The following is an 18898-nucleotide window of genomic DNA, read 5'->3' as shown; positions in this document are numbered from 1 at the left end:
GAGAGGGGTTCTCTTGCTTCCTGGATTTTGATGCCTGTTTCCTTCCCCACATTAGGGAAGTTCTCTGTTATAATTTGCTCCAATATACCTCCTGCCCTCTCTCTCTTTCTTCTTCTTCTAGGATCCCAATTATTCTAATGTTGTTTCGTCTTATGGTATCACTTATCTCTCGAATTCTGCCCTCATGATCCAGTAGTTGTTTATCTCTCTTTTTCTCAGCTTCTTTATTTTCTGTCATTTGGTCTTCTATATCACCGATTCTCTCTTCTGCCTCATTTATCCTAGGAGTTAGAGCCTCCATTTTTTTATTTTACCTCATTAGTAGCCTTTTTGATTTCAACTTGGTTACATTTTAGTTCTTTTATTTCTCCAGAAAGGGTTTCTCTGATATCTTCCATGCTTTATTCAAGCCCAGGTAATGTCTTTAAAATCATCATTCTGAACTCTAGCTCTGACATCTTACTAATGTCCATATTGATTAGGTCCCTGGCAGTTGATACTGCCTCTTGTTCTTTTTTTTGAGGTGATTTTTCCCTCTTGTCATTTTGTCCAGAGGAGAAGAGATGAATGAGAGAACAAAATGCTAATAGGGTAACAAAGTCCCCAGAAAGTATACACTAAACAAATCAGAAAAGACCTGAAACTGGGGGAAAAGAAAGGGAAAGAAAGAAAAAAGATAAAGGAAAAAAAGAAAAAGAAAAAGATAAAACCAAAAAAAAACAAAACAAAACAAAACAGAATATGATCAAATATGATCAGGCTGGTGCATAGGTCAGTGCCACACACTAGATTTTTGGCAATTCTGGTCTGTTAGAAGAAATTGCCTCCCCAAATTTTAAAGTAAAACTTATATATGTACAAAAATAAGGGTTAATATGATGAAGGGATGGAATATGACATTAAAGACAAAAATTATAAAAGATTTTATCAAAGGAATTGATAAGAAGTTGGTTGGAAAAAAAAGAAGGGGATTTAAAAAAAAAGCGGGAGAGAATGTGTTCAGGCAGGAGACTAGAACAAAGCCATACACTAGAGATTTAGGGTATATTTTGATCTGTTAGAAGAAACAGTATCTCAAAGTTTTAAAGAGAGAACAACTTATATATGTACGCCAAAAATAAGGGTAACTACTATGAAGGGATAGAATATGACTCTAAAAATGAAACATAAAACTGTTTTTTAAAAAATGGATTGATAAGATGTTGGTTGAAAAAGGGAAAAAGAAAAACTAAAAAAAAAAAGGCAGTTAAAAAAAATTAACTTTGAAAGACTAAAGAATCACGGTAAAGGGCGCCTGGGTGGCTCAGTTGGTTAAGCGACTGCCTTCGGCTCAGGTCATGATCCTGGAGTCCCTGGATTGAGTCCCGCATCGGGCTCCCTGCTCGGCAGGGAGCCTGCTTCTCCCTCTGACCCTCCCCCCTCTCATGTGCTCTCGCTCTCTCTCATTCTGTCTCAAAAAAAAAAAAAAAAAAAAAAAAAAAAAAGAATCATGGTAAAAAAGCCATGGATTCTATGTGCAGTATTCCCCTAGCGCTGGAGTTCTGCCGTTCTCATTGATTGGTAAACTTGGCCTTGGCTGGCTGTTCTTGCTGATCTTCTGGGGGAGGGGCCTGTTGCCATGGTTCCCAAATGTCTTTGCCAGAGGTGGAATTGCCCCGCCCTTGCCCAGTCCGGGCTAAGTAATCTGCTCGGGTTTGTTCTCGGGAGCTTTTGTTCCCTGCAAGCTTTCGGTACAGCTTTGGAGGACGAGAGTGAAAATGGCGGCCTCCCAATCTCCACCCCAGAAGAGCCAAGAATTTGGGGCCCCGCTTCTCAGTAAGCCCCCAGAGAAAAGCAATCAGTCACTCCCGTCTCTCTGGTCTCCGGCCGCACTCCGTGCTCACCTGGCCTGTGACCGCGCGTTTCTATCTCTGGCACCCGACCCGGTGTGGAGTCTCCAAACCCAGCAGATCCCTGTGGTGCACTCCTGCGCCACTCCTCCCAGGGCAGGAAGGGGAGTCTCCTCGGATCTGCCACTTGTTGGGTCCCTGCTGGAGGAGCAGTGGCCCAACTGTGCCATGGATCACGTTTTATGGCAACGCCAGGCTGAGAGCCTGCTCCTCGGCTCCATCTGTGCAGCTGGCTTCCCTGCTCCGATACCTGGGAGCTCTGCCGCACTCAGGCACCCCCGGTCTTTCTGTGACCCCGAGGGTCCTGGGACCACACTGTCCCACAAGGGTTCCACTCCCCGCTTAGCCACTGGAGTGACGTCCCTCAGCGGAGCAGACTTCTAAAAGTTCTGATTTTGTGCTCCGCTGCTCTATCACTTGCCAGAAGTGGCGGATGGAGGCCCCCTCCCCCGCCATCTATCCTCCCGAATATCGCCTCGGATTCACTTCTCCGCACGTCCTGCCTTCCAGAAAGTGGTCACTTTTCTGTTCAGAGAGTTGTTGCTATTCATTTCTTTGATCTCCTGTTGAGTTCGTAGGTGTTCAGAATGACTTGAGAACTGTCTAGCTGAATTCCTGAGACCAGACGAAATCCAGGTCTCCTTGCTACCCCCCCTCAATATTTAAAATGTCTTAACAATTCTTGAACTTGGATAAATGAAATAATTAAGTTGTTCATAGTAAATTTTTTAACCCAAGAACATTTTGCCTTACTTTTTAGGTTGTAGACCCACTGGAATTCAGCAAAAGAAAAAAAAAAGATACAAATTTATCCTTTTTTTTGGATTAGTTAATTATAACTGAAATCTAGTTAGCATCAAAAAGAGACTCCACCAAAAACTTTTAGAACTAATAAATGAATTCAATAAAGTTTCAGGACACAATATCAATGTACAAAAATCAGTTGCATTTCTAGACACTAACAATAAGTTATTAGAAAGTGAAATTAAAAAAACAATTCCATTATGAAACCAAACAAGGCCCTGAATAGCTGAAGCAATCTTGAAAGAGAAGAGCCTGGAGGCGTCACAATCCCAGATTTCAAGATATACTACAAAGCTATAGTAATCAAAACAGTATGGGGGTGCCTGGGTGACTCAGTTGGTTAAGCATCCAACTCTTGATTTTGGCTCAGGCTCAGGGCATGAGATCAAGCCCTACTTGGGCTTGGCACTGAGCGTGGAGTCTGCTTGTCCTTCTCCCTCCCCTCACTTGCTCTCTCTCTCTCAATAAACAAATGAAATCTTTTTTAAAAGCCCTGAAATACAGTATGGTACTGGCACAAAAATAGACATATACATCACTAGAACAAAATAGAGACCCCAGAAATAAACCCATGCTTACATGGTCAATTAATCTATGACAAAAGAGGAAAGGATATACAATGAGGAAAAGACTGTCTCTTCAATAAATGGTGCTGGGAAAACTGGACAGCCACATGCAAAAGAATGAAAGTGGACCATTATCTTATACCACATGCAAAAATTAACTCAAAATGGATTAAAGGCTTGAATGTAAGACCTGAAACCATGAAATTCTTAGAAGAAAATATAGAGGGTAAGCTATTTGAAATTGTTTTTAGCAATGGTGTTTTTGGATTTGACACCAAAAGCAAAGTCAACAAAATCAAAAATAAACTAGTGGGACTACCTCAAAACAAAATCTGCACAGCAAAGGAAACCATTAGCAAAATGAAAAGGCAACCTATAGAATGGTAGAAAATTTTTGCAAATCATACATCTGATAGCAGGTTAATATCCAAAATATTTAAAGGACTCATACAACTCCATGACAAAATAACAAATAACCCCATTAAAAAATGGGCAAAGCACCTAAATAGACATTTTTCCAAAGAAGACTTAACAAATGGTCAACAGGTACATGAAAAGATGCTCAACATCACTAATCATTAGGAAAATGCAAATCAAACTACAATGAGATATCATCTCACACCTATAAGAGTCGCTAAAATAAAAAAGAGAAGAAGTAACAAGTGTTGGCAAGTATGTGAAGGAAAGGGATTCTTCATGCACTGTTGTTATGAATGGAAACTGGTGCAGCCACTATGGAAAACAATATGAAGGTTACTCAAAGAAATTAAAAGTAGAACTACCCTATGATCTAGCAATTGAATTTCTGGGTATATATTCAAAAGAAATAAAAACAGGATACCGAAGAAATATCTATACCCCGTGTTTATTGCCGCATTATTTACAACAGTCCAGATATGGAAACAACTCTAAATGTCCATCAATGGATGAATGGATGAAGAAGATGTGGTGTGTATATACAATGGAACGTTATTCAGCCATGAGAAAAAAGGAAATCCTGCCATTCATGACAACATGAATCAACTTTGAGGGCATGACGCTAAGAGAAAAAGCGAAACAGAAAGCCAAATATGATGTGGTATCACTTATATGTGAAATACATTAAAAAAAAAAAAGTCAAACTCATACAAACAGAAAGAGAGAAGTGATTACCAGGGGCTATGGTGGTCAGGAGGATAGGAAGAGGTTGATTTAAAAAAGGGTACAAGAGGCGCCTGGGTGGCTCAGTCAGTTAAGCATCTGACTCTTGATTTTGGCTCAGGTCACAATCTCAGGGACGTGGGATTGAGTCCCGCGTTGGGCTCCCCTCTCAGTGGTGAGTCTGCTTTTCTCCCACTCCTCTGCCCCTCCCCATCAAATAAATAAATAAATCCTTTAAAAAGGGGGGTACAAATTTTCGGTTGTACAATAAGTAAGTTCTGAGGATCTAATGCAAAGCACGGTGACTATAATTGATAACACCGCATTTTAAAATTGAAATTTGCTGAAAGAGTAGAACTTAAATGTTCTCACCAACAAAGAAAAAGGAAGAAAAAAAGATAAATAAAAGGGGTTAGGGCAATGTCCTTATGTGGGTAACAGCTCTTCAAGTCCTGTATTGTTCTTGATACCTCAGTTAGTAGTTGTTTATTTCTGGAAGTTGACAGATTTCATGGCAATAGTGCTTTAGCATGCTTTACTAAGTTATGTCTATTTCACTTTCTTACCTCAGAAGGTTCTCAACATTATTTGTGTGACAAATTGATTTTTCCCAATGACCACAAAATAATATTACAGATTTACCTTTCGAACATTAGAACATGAGGATTTTTAGAAATAATCATATTCCCATATTTTACCCTTGAAGAAAACGAGTATGTCCAGACTACCAGAACTTCATTTGGCTATGCTTCCAAATGTCAATCCAACCCCTCTTCTGTTTTACCATGGCTACTGCCCCACCTGGATTCACTCTTTTTACAAGACCAACCCACTCCAATCTACACGCTTACCTGGATGCCAGAAAAGAAGAGCTTCAATAAGTTTGTGTCTCTTATTAGATAATATTTGAATCAAACCATTCTTCTTGGTTATCTGTGGAGGTTCTGAGAAAGTCCTTGATGGGTCTTCTTTTGCTGATCCTATTTAGAATGCACTAACCACTGGAATTCCTTATTTCTAGAGTCCCAATGCTTGGTTCTGCAGCACCATGTTATGGTAACTGCAGTAATAAGCACTTAGATACACACACACACATACACACATGCATCCCCAGTCACACACATATGCATGCCACACACATACTACACACATACTCATGCACACTACACCCATACCATACACTACATACACACACACCACCACCCCACACACATATGCACAAAATATACACATGACTGCCTCACAGACACATGAATACCACATACTACCCATACATATATGCATACCACCCCCATATACACATGTGCATACCACACACACTACATACATATTACACACACACACATACAATACATGCTTCTCATCTACAGTGATAGGCTCAGAATACAGGTTTTTGTCTCTTGTCAGACAGATGCTGCCTGACCCCACTTTTGATTATTTATTCTGATATCCTTCTGTTCTGCTCATTTGTCAGCATACTCCAATATCTGATTTTGGAGAATCCTGGGGCCTGAACTGTAACTGAGTTCCCAGAACCCAGAACCCAGGCCTTTGCTGTCCATGTAGCCTGTGCTATTAGCCACACCTAGCTCTCTGCGCTTGTTCCCTTAGGAGATCATGGATCCCAGCCTCACTCTCCCTACTCAGCCAAGCTGTGAATACTCAACCTTGATGCAGTGAAAAATTCTGAAATATTTAAATGCCAATCGCTTTTGCTTGAAAGGAGTTAGTTCTTTCTCCATCTTTCTCCCAAATTCTGTTAATTTTAATGATTCACAAAGATACAGGTAAATGAACAAATACTACTGCCTTTGCAAGGAACTCTAAAAGAAATTATTTTTTAGACCAAAATATTTTTGCTATGTGCACAGAATTTAAATAACTGAGGTTTTATGTGTCATGTTTTCTTTGAGAAATACATACTGTAATTCAAGATATTTCTAAGATAGAAGGTATATGCCATATGTGAAATGTCAGAATTAAGACTGATCAGTATAGAAATCAATGCACAGAAGTATACCTAAGATTCAGATGTCCTTATGCCTCCAACTATTATAAAGAAGCACTTTTTCTTGGGAAAAATAATTCAAAAAAGAATGGGATATGTGGATCTGCTATCCCATGACAGAATAGACAGGCAAAGAGGCGGTGCTTGGTGGCCGTGTGACAGTATTGTGAATTTTTTTTTTTTAAAGATTTTATTTATCTGACAGAGACATAGCAAGAGAGGGAACACTAGCAGGGGGAATGGGAGAGGGAGAAGCACGCTTCCCGCGGAGCAGGGAGCCAGATGTGGAGCTCGATCCCAGAACCCCGGGATCATGATCTGAGCCAAAGGCAGACACTTAACGACTGAGCCACCCAGGCGCCCCAGTATTGTGAATTTTTAAGGGTATTTTTTTTTTCCGGCCAGAAATTCGTCTTGGAGGGGAGAGATGGGGATAGGCTATCCCTCACAATCAGAGTAAAAATAAACATGAAGGCAGCATCACTAGTTTCATCTCTAATAATAAGGAGACTGGACAAGCTTAATGCAATATTCACAAGAAAGTGGGGCGCCTGGGTGGCTCAGTCGTTGGGCGTCTGCCTTCGGCTCAGGTCATGATCCCAGGGTCCTGGGATCAAGCCCCGCATCCGGCTTCCTGCTCCACGGGAAGCCTGCTTCTCCCTCTCCCACTCCCCCTGCTTGTGTTCCCTCTCTGGCTGTGTCTCTCTCTGTCAAATAAATAAATAAAATCTTTAAAAAAAATATTCACAAGAAAGTTATGGAATCACAGAGTGAACAGATACATATCTTCATAGTACAAGATATTCAGCTTCTTAAGTGAAAACAGGTTGAAGATTTTTTGGGTTGCCTTAAAAACCTATGGTGCAAAATGCAAACCAAGGAGGACTCTAAAGGAAACTGATTTGGGATTATTTTATCTTTAATAGTATAATTTAAGCCAAAATTTGTGTATCACAATCTGGAAAGCTCAACATTAAATGGTTACTCACTAATCACCCATTCAAGACATATAAACTGGATCAAAGGGGGACCTGGAGAAAAATGCATGAGTCAATGTCCACACACACTATGAATCTTCTATCAGCCTATGCTGCACACACAGAACAGAGGCACTCATTTAAGCTGCTTACGACAGGGAGGCAGGGAGCTCCAGTAGAAAGAGCAAAAGCTTAGTACAAAGAGAAGTCTATTTGTCCTGGGTGAGACAAGTTATTTAAGCTCTCTAAGCTTTGATTTTCTCATTTATAAATTAGGAAAATAAGATGAACTTTGTAAAATAAGACTTCCTTTCAAGGCTTTAGTGCATTTAGAAACACAGTGATTGATAAGTGGGCACTCAAAAAAGGTTTGTTGTTTCTCTGTCTTCTTGAAAACTTACATACAATGAAATACTGTGATAATGTCATTGAAAATTTCAAACTAGGACTGGTGTCTTTGTTAGCCTCCCTATTGGCTACTGTTCGTGGGTGAGGAAAAACTTTTCCTCTACCTTCTTGGGTTTGTGCCTGAGAGTCTGCAAATTAAACAAACAAAAGAAATTAACAGAGGAAGAGGCCCCACCATTATTACTAATATTTATGTACATGGAAGTTCAATGAAAAGGAGAAAAGCCCAAAGAAACGGTTAGAGGTTAGAATCTGGAGCTACACACTATTCTAACAAGGAAAGGAAGGGTTGATAAATCATGGGGGAGTGACTAGAAAACACATGAGGGACCTAATAGAAGATCATGGTGATTTTAGCAAGGTCTGTTTATGAAAACTCAGTGTAGACACTCCATCTCTAGTGGTAAGAGTCACTCTTCTTTTCCTGCTACTGCGTGGGCAACACCGTCGCAAGGGGAAATTTGTGTCCTGTTTTAGGCCGCTAAGGAGTGGGGGTCGGGCTGGGGTGGGGGGACAAAGAACTCTTTCCGTGTCTGTTGATTCTCACCTGCCTTGAGCTCAAATAATCCTTATGCCAAAGCGGCATACTTTTGGGTGGCATGTACTGATCCCCTTCATGTTGGACAGTTAGTTTATATACGAAACTTACTTTGAATATTAGAGAACTATCTGGGAAGAACTTTGCTTGAAAATGTATCTATCCTAAAACATTTGAGTTTCTGATTTCTGAGCGGAATGTCTCCATTGTGTTCAAACACAATTTAAAGGAAGCTCTTAGAAGATCAGCTGCTCAGAATTTCTGCCCAACCTAATAGAGGTTAAATGAATTTCCAGGTCAGCTTTTCTTAAACAAAACTCATGTATACTTCCCTGGGTCCTTGCCATGCATTTATTCATTGTATTCACCATTAAGATATTCTGGTGTGGTCCAAGACCAGACAAGACCTCCCAGTAGTAATGAATATTAATATTATTGTGGTAAGGAATACAATCCTGTATTTAAATATGGGGAAAAATTCTTACCATTTTGGAATTTAATGCTTTTAGAACAAATAGGCTCGTTATTTCACTGAGAGGTAATTTGCTTATATAAGCTTGTAGCGTTTACAAAATTATAAACAATGAGAAATTGTAACTTAGAAATTCTAGGATTCTGGGTTCATCTGGGTCATCAGAAGGATCCAAGCCACCACACAGCACTAAATAGGGTGAGACTTTTAGAAATCTAAGTTCTTCTTCAACACTCCCATTCCAGAACCATCTTGTAATCATATAGTCAACTGGTGCTGAGTGTATTCTTTCATACGTCAAGTGGTTCTGTTCCTTCTGCTACTTCCAGTCCATAAAAATAATGTAATTAGCTTTTCTAAAGTATGACATCACGAGAATATGTGGTTCAAATGCACCTGACATAAAGAACCTTCAAGGATTTGCCTCTGTGATTGTGATTCCTTCCCCCTTTAAGGCATCCCTCTTTCTCATACCATTTCCACTGCAGGATGCCTAAGAAAATGTGTAGATTTATGAAGGAATTATTTCCTTGTGGTTTGTTGTTTTAAAGGTTGGGTATTCCTGGAAGCCAGGCAGAGAAGGTAAGGTGTAAATTTTCAGGCTGATACACTTCCAATTTTTTTGAGTGGACTCCAAGCCAACATTATATATAATCAAAATGTTACTATATCCCATAACTCTTGCTATTCCTGTTCCTGGCCTTTCCTGACTGAAGACCACCAGCTTCAATGAATTCTGTTGAACTGCAGGGTGGTTTTGTGACAATAACAAATGAGGACTAGGATGAGACCACAAAGTGTATATCCACTTGAGGCTTGAGGTTAGATTTCAGGACTTGGTTTTTTGCAATATGCATGCCTGGTTGGATTCCATAGTCTCCAGATACATTGGATGGATATGATTGCACTGGACAGATATTGGCCAGCTTGAGTGCTCCACAGCATCTCTGCTTTTGCAAGCCTCCAGCTTGTGCTGGTTTTCATCTTTTCCCCAGTGCATTTCAAAAATTATAATTGCCTTCATTATTGTGGATAGCACATGTGGGTTTCAAAAAGTGCTTATAGCTTTGTTGAATTTTTTAATGAACAAAACCAATGGCACCAGGCTTAAGACAAACTATCTGGACCAATAATTAAACCTTCATTTCATATCCACATCCACTATGAAATTGTTTTGCTATTACTCATACCTTTTGGAAAGGCAGTAAATAAGAGACCCTTGCCCCTGTCCAGAACTCCTTTGATATGCAAACATGGTTATGGATTATAATCTGTGAAAGACAATTCACTGTCCTCACTCCCCACACCCTCAAAACAGGATCTCATCCCTTGTCAGGTTCTAAAATGCAGGGGTAGGGTGCCTGCAGGTCATTTCTTCATTCGTTATCTTTTTGGAAATTTGTTTTCTTTGACTCAGTGCTGAGCAATGAATTGTCTTGATCTCTGATGGAAAACAAGGCACAGCAGGTATCACTCCGATGATTGAATATTTCTGAATATATATCATAAACGCAATGTCTCCTATAACAGAGAAGAGATGGCTAGACAGAAAGTCTCAGGCAACAAAGCCTCAGATATCTGATAACAATTTTGTAATTTTTTCACATCCCCTTGAAATTTAGACCAAAATACTTTTAAAAATATTTGGATTATTTATAGTTAGTTAGAGGCTGAATTGTGTCCTCCCAAAATTCATATGTTGAAACCCTAACCTTTGGAGATCAGGCTCATAAAGAGGTAATTAAGGTTAAATGAGGTCATAAGGGTGGGGCCCTAATTCCATAAGATTGGTGTCCTAATGAGGAAAGGACACAGAAAAAAGGCCAAGGGCATAGCAAGAAGGCAGCCATCTGCCAAGGAGGGAGGCCATAGGAGAAACCCACCCTGCTGGTACCTGGATGCTGGATTCCCAGGCTCCAGGATTGTGAGAAAATGAATTTTTGTTGTTTAAGCCAGCAGTCTGTGGTATTTTATTATGGAAGCCCTAGCAATCTAATACATAGTCCATATGGAGATTTAATTCATTTTGTTTTAATTCCCAGTTTTGATTTTTTTTAAAAAGCTAACTTATAAACAAATAAAAAACAACAAAACCTTTAGCCTGTGAATAATACTTTCTATTCTTAATGATTAATAATTCCAGATTAGTAATAATACCATGATGAGAAAATCTACTTTAACATTCATTTATTACATTGTTGTCAATACCAACAGGCTCAAAATATAAAATTCATACTCAACTCTCATTTATCTGCTAATGGAAGTTGGCAGAGGTCACCAGACACAAGAGGGTATGTTATCTGTCATAATATCATCTTGCCCCCCACTGTCATCTCTGCATGATTTTTCATCAAACTCACACTGACCTCTATGGCTTTGACATTAAGCTGCATAAGTTATGAATAAACAGAAAAAAATGAGTTAATAATAGTCATCCTTTGATAGCAACATCTGGTAAATACAAAAAGCAATACATCCTATCAAAGAGATAAGCAAATGATCGCAAAGCACCGATGCCAAAAATCCATAATACTGGATCAGCAGAGTCCTAGGCTCACAGTGTGGTTCCATTAAAATGTACATATTATACTGAATAGACTTTGAGTTTATCTACCTACTTACCTGAGGTTTAGGAACAGAGAAGTAAAATCTCCAGTGGTGTGATAGCTAGTTTCTTTTTTTTTTTTTTTTAAGATTTATTTATTTATTTGAGAGAGAGAGGGAGCATGTGCACATGCACATGCAAGTGGGAGAGGGGCAGAGGGCGAGGGAGAGAGAGAATCCTTAAGCAGACTCTCTGCTGATCGAGGAGCCAGATATGGGGCTCAATCCCTGGACCCTGAGATCATGACCTGAGCCAAAATCATGAGTTAGATGCTTAACTGACTGAGCCACCCAGGCGCCCCTGCTAGCTAGTTTCTGAAGACAAAGCTGGGGGCTATCCCAAGAAGAGAACTCATATTAGACTCCCATTTACAGCTGAGACCCCTGAGAGGCAATTTGTTTTGTGGGTAAACTGAGAAAGAAAGACCCTACTCCCAGAACAAGATTATAAGAAGTTCCTTTCCTGATCTTAACTCTGGGTAAAGGAGAGGAAAAGAGAGAAAGAGAAATGCCTCCTTTGACAATCCCTGACAACCAGCTCAGCCTCATATGAATATAAGGATGGAATAAATACTACCTATGTGGCTCTAAATAGTTCTAGCCAAAAATTTAAGTTAAATTAACTTTAGGTCTGCTCTAGGTGGCTTGCAGAAGTGAACCATTTCTAAGAGGATACTCCCTTAAACTGGGTCCAAAATAATTTCCACTAATGATTCATATGAGAAAATTTGCTTATGGAAAAGTCATGAAACACTTGAGGAAATAAGACATAATGAGCAAATGTTGAGAAAATGACTCACTGCAGAATTAGAATAAAAATTTTACAGATATTAGAATTAACAGATAAAGGAGATAAATATGTAATATATCTAATCATATTTGTCAAAAGTATAACAGACATGGTCAAGAGATTTTGAAGAGGATTAACTAGAGCTTCTAGAAATTCAACATTCTAGTGAATAAAATTTAGAACACAATGGAAAAAATTACAACAGACTGCAAATGGCAGAGAAGAACATGAATTGAGCTGTAATGTGCATCTGAGGGAATACTGCAGAGTGCAGTACAGAGAGACTAATGAAATATGGAAATACAAGAGGAGCAGATCACAAGAGTGATCTAATATATGTCTAACAGGACTCCACAAAGTGGGGATAGAGAAAACAGGGCAAAATAAAGAAAGGGTCAGAATTTTGCAGAACCGATCAGAGACTCTAATCCACAGGTGTAGAAAGTATCCATGCAAACAAACAAAACCCCATCCCTAAACACAGCATACAAAAAGAGGTACAATGAGTATGGCAAGTGACTTCTCAAAGCAACAAATTCCAGGAGACAAGGAAATAACATATCTGAAGTGATGAGAAAAATTGCCCATCAGTCTTGAGTCATGTATAGAGAAAAACTATTGTCTGCAAAATCATGTGAATCAAAAACACAAGTTAACAAAAAACTTTAATTACAAAGATGCTTATTAAAGAAACTTCTAAAGGGTATACTGCAGGAAGAATGAAAATGTTGGTAGATGGAAGGTCTGAGGAAGGAATAAAGAGCAAAGAAATGTTAACTGTTAAGCAGATGGGTAAATCTGGCATGTATCAACTATGAAACAATAACTGTGTTCAAAGAATGGAGATCGGAGATCAAAACAATGCTGAAATAGAATACCTGATATCAATATCATATAGTTTGGGCAGAGAGCAAGAGTTAAAGATCCTGAGGTTCATGTATTTTTCAGCAGGGCAGAGATACTGCTGAAATTATTAAAATTTATAAAGTAACTCCCCAAAGAACAGAAACAGAGAATACAGTTTCCAGAATAACAAAGGAAAAAGAAATGAGAATGAAGAAAAGCAGTCCCAAAAGATGAGAAATCATGGAGATTATATAAAAAGAGAGGGGAGAAAGCAACCACAAACTGTAGAAATATAATCTACATATTTTGGAAATCACATTAATATTCTTTAACAAACATGCTTCCATTATAATATAAAGATGATTGAATGTGGATTTTTAAATTCCAGCATAATAAAAGGATAAAAATAGCCAAATCATGTAAAAAATTAATCAAATGAAAGACATTGTGTCTACATTAATATCAGATAAAATAGACTATAAGAAAATATATTCTGATAAAATTTTCAAATGACTAGGATGATATAATAATATATACATAAGTGTCAACACAGCTACAAGACTATCACAACCACCACTTGAATGCCTTTATATCAGTACCTGAAGGTTTTATCAGACAAAAATGTAGTGAGGTGCAGGAGATTTGTACTACACCATTAGCAACCTTGTCTTAGCATCTGACAGAAATACATAAAGTTCTACATCCAGTAATGGGAAAATTAACATCCATTCAAATTTAAAAATGGAATATTTATGAATATTGATTTTACTACACCTTGAAGCAAGTTAAATGCATTTTAAAGTTTCATCATTTTATAGTGACTGATCTCTAACTAAAATGAAAATAATTAAGAAATCCTTACAAAATAATTAAAACTATATTCCTTAGTAATGTCATAGATAAGGGGGTGCCTGGGTGACTCAGTCAGTTAAGCATCTGACTCTTGATTTCAGCTCAGGTCATGATGTCGGGTTCATGAGATCCAGCCCCAGTGTCGGGCTCTGTGCTCTGTGTGGAGTCTACTTGAGATTCTCTCTCCCTCTGCCCTCTGCTTGCTCTCTCTCTCTCAAAATAAATAAATAAAATCGTTAAAAAAATAATGTCATAGATAAGAAATTGTCATATTTGAAAATATTAAGTACTCAGAAATACGTGTGAAGGTTCCAATATCCAGTCATAAACAGAATACAACAACAAAAAAAAAAAAAAAAAGAAAGAAAAGAAAATTTCAAAACTCTCCTGTATATAACAGAATGTAACAAATTAGATTTGAATAAAGGGAAAGAACTTCCAGGTTCCATTTAGAGAGAACATGTTGGAAAATGGAATTGACATGCTGGTACAGCCTCTGAACATACCTTAATTATCATTCTTCCCAAAAAGGAATATGAAATAAGTAACCTGACTGCTTCCCTAGAAAATAAGTTTCATAGAGAGATTTTAAAGTGTTGTATTTACAAACATAATATCTTATACTGAATAGATGTTTGCAACTCATCTTTAAAATACTGTCTTGTGATAGTGTTTTTTTCCTAGCAATGAAATTATAGCATAGAATTTAGACATCCAACTGGAAAATATTTTCATTGTATTTCTGAGGTCCGAAAAAAGTACTTGCCTTTTTATGGGCCAGAAGCTGTGTGTGTGTGTTTGTGTGTGTGTGTGTGTGTGAGTGTGCATGCTTGTGCATGTATATGCCTATGTATGAAGGTGCATGCTCATGTGCATGCTTGTGTATGTGCTTATGAAGGTGCATGAGCATGTGCATGCTTATGCACATGTGTGTGTGAAGATGCATGCCCATGTGTGTGCTTTTGTGTATCTGTATGTGTGCATATGAAGGTGCACGTACACATGCATGCTTGTGCACATGTGTATGAAGGTGCATGTGCATGCTTGTGTGTGTCTGTATGTGTGTATTGAAGGTGCATGCGTATGTGCATGCTTGTGCATATGTGTGTTAAAGTACATGCGCTTGTGTGTGCTTATGCACACGTGTATGAAGGTGTATGTATGTGCTTGTGTCTGTATGTGTGTATATGAAGGTGCATGAGCATGTACGTGCTTGTGCGTGTCTGTATGTGTGTATATGAAGGTGCATGTGTATGTGCACATGTGTATGAAGGTGCGTGTGCATGTGTGTGCTTGTGCACACATGCTTGTATGAAGGTGCATGTGTGTGCTTGTGCATGTCTGTATGTGTATGTATGAAGGTGCATGTGCATGTGTGCTTGGGCACACATGCTTGTATGAAGGTGCATGTGTGTGCCTGTGCATGTCGGTATATGTATATATGAAGGTACATGCACATGTGTGTGCTTGTGCACATGTGTATGAAGGTACGTGTGTGCTTGTGTGTGTCTGTATGTGTGTATATGAAGGTGCATGTGCACATATGTGTGATATTGTGTTATTCACTTGAGAGTAAAATCAAGAGTTACCTTGTGATGGGTGTAACCCTTACTTCAATCACAGTAAAAGACTAAAGGAAATTTTAGGGCCTTGTTTCTGCTGATCTTCATCCTCCTCTGAAGTCTAGTGTCTTAGTTCTGGCCGGTTGTCGACCTTAATGAAAATAGGTCAGGAACACCAGAACCCTTGTTACTTTGCTTCAAGGGAGGGCAGTCTTCCTGTAGAACTCTCTGAGAATGTCCTCTTCTAACTCCTAAACAATGAGGTTTCCTGGAGTAAGAACTCTGTGCAAAGAATCAGTAACAGAGCTAGTAGTTTAGTGGTAGATGATGCAGCTACGAAGAGTATGCAAGTCTAACAGTTGCAGTGGCACAAAATTGGGCTCTCTCCCAGGGTGATAAGAGGAATGTGCAAAACCTATATTTTAGGCGCCTGGGTGGCTCAGTCGGTTGAGCGACTGCCTTCGGCTCAGGTAATGATCCTGGAGTCCCGGGATCGAGTCCCACATCGGGCTCCCTGCTCGGCAGGGAGTCTGCTTCTCCCTCTGACCCTCCTCCCTCTCATGCTCTCTGTCTCTCATTCTCTCTCTCGCAAATAAATAAATAAAATCTTTAAAAAAAAAAAAAACCTATATTTTAAATATTCAAAAAAGATAGTAGTGGGAAATAGGAGAAAATGTGAAATGAAAGAAAAATAAAAGTCTTCAAGTAAGCAAATGGACAAATATAAGTATTTTTAAACTGAGCGATAAAAGCCTAGCAATGGGCATTGAAAAAACATGGGATACCATGGCATTTTGTAGCATACAAGAAGAGAGAAGAGCAGAGGCATATTGAAACACTGAGGATGCAGGGCCCAGGTGACACACCCAGCCAGGGTCATAGTATTACAGAACAGTAACACCTACAATTTATACACCTGTCTTCTTATGTTTATATATATGCACAAAGGAAAAATGCCTAATTATTTATTTTGACAAGAAGACAGAGATGAACTATTCCTGCTTTTCAAACCAAAGTGAGGTGACCCTATTAGCAAACCCCCCTCAAGTGGCAGATTTAAAGGAACTTTCCAAATTACCTAATTAATTCAAATTCCTATATACATTTCTCCATAGATACACATACATTAAGGAAATATGCTGATGTGAGTTTGGTTAATTATTGACAAAGTCATCTTTATAATTGAGTATAAGAAATAAACTAAAAAATGTATTTCTAAGCAACTAAAAAGTATTCCACATTTATTTTTTTAAAGATTTTATTTATTTATTTGAGAGAGAGAGAGAGAATGCACAAGCAGGGAGGGGCAGAGGGAGACCCTGATGGAGGGTTGATGGGGGCTCAATCCCAGGACCCCAGGATCATGACCTAAGCTGAAGGCAGACGCTTCACCAACTGAGCCACCCAGTGCCCCAAGTATTCTGCATTTAAATTCCCTAGTCTTATTACATATTGGAAATTTACTCACATTTTAAACATTCCAAACTCTGAAAAAGTACTCATTTTCTTCTTTCCATTTTTCTAGCTAGAATATTTGATTTTTCTCAATATTTACTCTGCTCTAATATCTTCATTAATATAAGGACAAGGACAAGTTATCTCTAGTAATTATTGTTTAAAAAAAAATTCATGAAGATGGAAACTAATTAAGCAAATATCTTAGTGTTCTTAAATATTAGAAAAATTATATCCAAGAATCCCTTTATAGGCACAGGCTACCAAATATTTGCCAGCTTATTATTTTTCTAAAATGAACATTCTAGACACAAAAAGGTGGAAAAACATTCCATGCTCATGGATCAGAAGAATAAACATTGTTAAAATGTCCATGCTGTCCAGAGCAATCTATACCTTCAATGCCATCCCGATCAAATTCCAATGACATTTTTCAAAGTGCTGGAACAAACAATCCTAAAATTTGTATGGAATCAGAAAAGACCCCGAATCGCCAAGGAGATGTTGAAAAAGAAAAACAAAGCTGGGGGCATCACGTTGCCCGATTTCAAGCTATATTACAAAGCAGTGATCACCAAGACAGCATGGTACTGGCACAAAAACAGACATATAGACCAATGGAACAGAATAGAGAGCCCAGATATGGATCCTCAACTCTATGGTCAACTAATCTTCAACAAAGCTGGAAAAAATATGCAATGGAAAAAAGACAGTCTCTTTAATAAATGGTGCTGGGAAAATTGGACAGCTATATACAGAAGAATGAAACTCGACCATTCTCTAACACCATACACAAAGATAAACTCAAAATGGATGAAAGACCCCTAAGTGAGAATGGAATGCATCAAAATCCTAGAGGGGAACTTAGGTAGTAACCTCTTTGACATCGGCCACAACAACTTCTTTCAAGATACATCTCCAAAGGCAAGGGAAACAAAAGCAAAAATGAACTTCTGGGACTTCATCAAGATAAAAAGCTTCTGCACAGCAAAAGAAACAGTCAACAAAACAAAGAGGCAATCCACAGAATGGGAGAAGATATTTGCAAATGACACTACAGACAAAGGGCTGATTTCCAAGATCTATAAAGAACTTCTCAAACTCAACACCCAAAAAACAAATAATCAAGTCAAAAAATGGGCAGAAGACATGAACAGACACTTCTCCAAAGAAATGGCTAACAGACACATGAAAAAATGCTCATCATCATTAGCCATCAGGGAAATTCAAATCAAAACCACATTGAGATATCACCTTACACCAGTTAGAATGGCAAAAATTGACAAGGCAAGAAACAACAAATGTTGGAGAGGTTGTGGAGAAAGGGGAACCCTCTTACACTGTTGGTGGGAATGCAAGTTGATACAGCCACTTTAGAAAACAATGTGGAGGTTCTTCAAAAAATTAAAACTAGAGATACCTTATGACCCAGCAATTGCACTACTGGGTATATACCCCAATGACACAAATGTAGTGAAAAGAAGGGCCATATGCACCCCAATGTTCATAGCAGCAATGTCCGCAATAGCCAAACTGTGGAAAGAGCTGAGATGCCCTTCAACAGATGAATGGATAAAGAAGATGTGGTCCATATATAGAATGGAATATTACTCAGCCATCAGAAAGGATGACCACCCAACTTTTACATCAACATGGATGGGACTGGAGGAGATTATGCTAAGTGAAATAAGTCAAGCAGAGAAAGTCAATTATCATATAGTTTCATTTATTTGTGGAACATAAGGAATAGCATGGAGGACATAGGAGAAGGAAAGGGAAAAATGAAGAGGGGGAAATCAGAGCAGGAGAGGAACCATGAGAGACTATGGACTCTGAGAAACAAACTGAGGGTTTTAGAGGGGAGGGGAATGGGGGGATGGGTTAGCCCAGTGATGGGTATTCAGGAGGGCACATACTGCATGGAGCATTGGGTGTTATATGAAAACAATGAATCATGGAACACTACATCAAAAACTAATGATGTATG

Source organism: Halichoerus grypus, chromosome 10, assembly GCF_964656455.1.
Source record: "Halichoerus grypus chromosome 10, mHalGry1.hap1.1, whole genome shotgun sequence".
Taxonomy (NCBI): domain Eukaryota; kingdom Metazoa; phylum Chordata; class Mammalia; order Carnivora; family Phocidae; genus Halichoerus; species Halichoerus grypus.
This window is presented reverse-complemented; position numbering follows the sequence as displayed.